This window comes from Coenobita brevimanus, chromosome 67 (assembly GCF_032717465.1).
Source record: "Coenobita brevimanus isolate Jiangsu-jjx chromosome 67, ASM3271746v2, whole genome shotgun sequence".
Lineage (NCBI taxonomy): Eukaryota > Metazoa > Arthropoda > Malacostraca > Decapoda > Coenobitidae > Coenobita > Coenobita brevimanus.
The window spans coordinates 15,943,852-15,946,922 of NC_137020.1; positions in this window are offsets into that span (position 1 = coordinate 15,943,852).

Genomic DNA, 3,071 nt, shown 5'->3' on the forward strand with positions numbered 1-3,071 from the left:
GGTAGACACACAGTATCCAACAAGCTGGATAAATGATTATCAACAGGAGGAGTTCATGTATGTAGACAGATTCAGGAACAAGTGTCGTCTAGTTGAGATACTGCACAGGTACATTATGCGGGTAGCATAATTCAAGAAGCCTGGTAAATGATTATCAACAGGAGGAGATATGTATCCAGACAGCTTCTGGTACATGTGTCATCTAGTCGATATACTGCCCAGGTACACTATGCAGGTAGATATACAGTATTCTTGAAGTCGGGTAAATTAAACCAACAGAAGATGTGTTTTGGAGTCACAGTTGATGTACAATCCAGGCAGATTCTGGTTAATGTGTCAAGCCTAGTTGATATACTGCCAAGGTACACTCTGGATGGACAGATTGAACAAGCCGGGTAAGTTCCGGGCCCTAGTAGACACAGCTGTAGATGGGCTGGGCCAACTGGGCCTGTCGATCAAAGGGTGGCAGGAAGACACTTGAGGCTATACACGTCAACCAGCATTGCTCCGCATCCCAAATTGTGTTGTTTATAAACGTCAAGCAGCGCATAGGGGTTAATGTCACAACTTATTATCTACTAGGAGGTTTGGATACCCAGTTGAGAATCAAGCTAGGGAACATTGTTTGGTGGGACATGCCTATGACAATGACCAAGTCTTGACATCACCCACCAAGCCAGGCCTCCAGGCCATCATCTTTGATATCAACAGAAGGAGATTGTATTGTAATGTAGTAATAATGGAGGCACAATCCAGGCAGCTTCTGGAAAATATCATCAACAAACGGAGACTGCATTATGGAGTGGATGAACAATCCAGGCAGCTTCTGGTAAATATCATTGACAGAAGGAGATTGCGTTATGGGATAATATTGGAGACACAATCCAGGCAGCTTCTGGTAAATATCATGAACGGAAGGAGATTGCGTTATCGAGTAATAGTGGATGCAGAATCCAGGCAGCTTTTGGTAAATATCATCAACAGACGGAGATTGCATTATGAAGTAATAGTGGAGGCACAGTCCAGGCAGCTTCTGGTAAATATTATCAATGGAAGGAGATTGCATTATGGAGTAATGGTGGAGCCACAGTGCAGGCAGGATCTAGTAAATATCAACAGAAAGGGATTGGATTATGGAGTAATAGTGGAGGCACAGTCCAGGCAGCTTCTTGTAAATATCAACAGACGGAGATTGCATTATGGAGTAATGATGGAGCTTCTGGTAAGTGTCTGAAGTGTGGTAGATATACTCCCCAGGTGCAGTCTGTGGCTAGACGTATTCAAGAAGTCAGGTAAATGAAATCAACAGAAGGAGATCCAGACAGCTGCTGGTACATGTTGTCTAGTTGATATACTGGCCAGGTACACTATGCACGTAGACATACAGTATTCAAGAAACAGAGTAAATGATTATCAACAGAACGAGATCATGTATCCGGATAGCTTGTGGTACATGTGTCGCCTAGATGATATACTGCCCAGGTACACTATGCAGGTAGACAGATTCAAGAAGCTGGGTAAATGATTATGAACAAAAGGAGATCCTGTATCCCGACAACTTCTGGTGCATGTTGTCTAGTTGATATACTGCCCAGGTACACTCTGCGGGTAGACATACAGTATTCAAGAAGTCGAGGAAATTAAATCAACAGAAGGAGATGTGTTATGGAGTAATAGTGGATGTAGAGTCCAGGCAGATTCTGCTTAATGTGTTAAGCCTAGTTGTTATACTGCCCAGGTACACTCTGGGTGGAGAGATTGAAGTAGTCGGTTAAGTTCCCGGCCCTATTAGACACAGCTGTAGATGGGCAGGGTCAACTGGGCCTGTCCATTAATCGTGACAAGTGTACATCAGTTGCTGTGGTGCAGAATGGGAGGGCCAACAAGGACACCTGGTCAGCCAACCCATTCCTCACCACCAGTGGTCACGTGATTCCCACAGAGTGCCTCCCAGACCATGAAATTTCTAGGCTTGGATATGGGCTGGAGGCCTTCTCTTACAATACATCGAGAGATGCTGAGGGAGATGCTCAGGCACACATGAGCTGCGCCCTCAGCAGTTGTGGGCTGTCACCAAGGTGGTGTGCCCAAGGTTGCTCCACGGACTTGTCCTGCGGGGGGGAGGAGGGAACTTTGGGAACCCTAGAAGACCTAGATTTGAGCTTAAAGACGAGGGGGGAGAGAGGATCCCCCTGTCGGACCCCTCTGGTGAGACTGCTGATCGTCCCCAGGAAGTCCAACCTCGCAGTTTCATATTCATGGAGTGCGTACAGAGTTAGGGGAGTTGTCACACCAACTCTGCAAAGAATGACACCCAAGGCAGAGTGGGATAGTGTGTCGAACACCCTTCGGACATCTAACATCGCCACTTAAACATCATGGCACCTCCTATAGTTCTGATACAGGATCGCACCCGTCTTGTTTATATTCTCTGTGTGGCCGTCAACAGTAGAAAAGTGCACTGCGCACTGGAGAATGTCTGCACCTTGGACCCGTGCAGCCAAGATTGAGGGCATTATCCTGACCTCGTAAGAGGACACCGTGATGGGACGGAACCCGGCCGGCCCATCAGGTCTCTCAGACTTCAAAATTGTGGTGACTGGATGATCTTAGTTGTTCAGCCAGGTTTCCGTTGATCAAGATTGAATTGAAAAGGAGAGCCGCCTTCACTGGCCCTAGGCCCCAAAGGGGCAGAATCATCTGGAAAAGTTGATTCCTTAAATAAAATTCCTTAAATAAAGCTTGCATTAACCAAAATCAGTAGAAAATCTGATTTAAAGCAAACAAACAGATTTTCATTTACAAAATGGAGGCAATTATGAGGGTGGGGAGGGAATAAAATGAGGGAGGGAGGGAGGGAAATGGAGAGAGGGAAGGAGGGGGTGATATGTAAGAGGGAGGAAAACTTATGCATAAGGTACACATAATGGAGAGGCAAACACACATACATGTAGATTTTTATGCACACACAGTCTATATATATAGTCACACACACACACACACACACACACACACACACACACACACACACACACATTTTCATTTACATGGACTGCAAATATACGCTTACA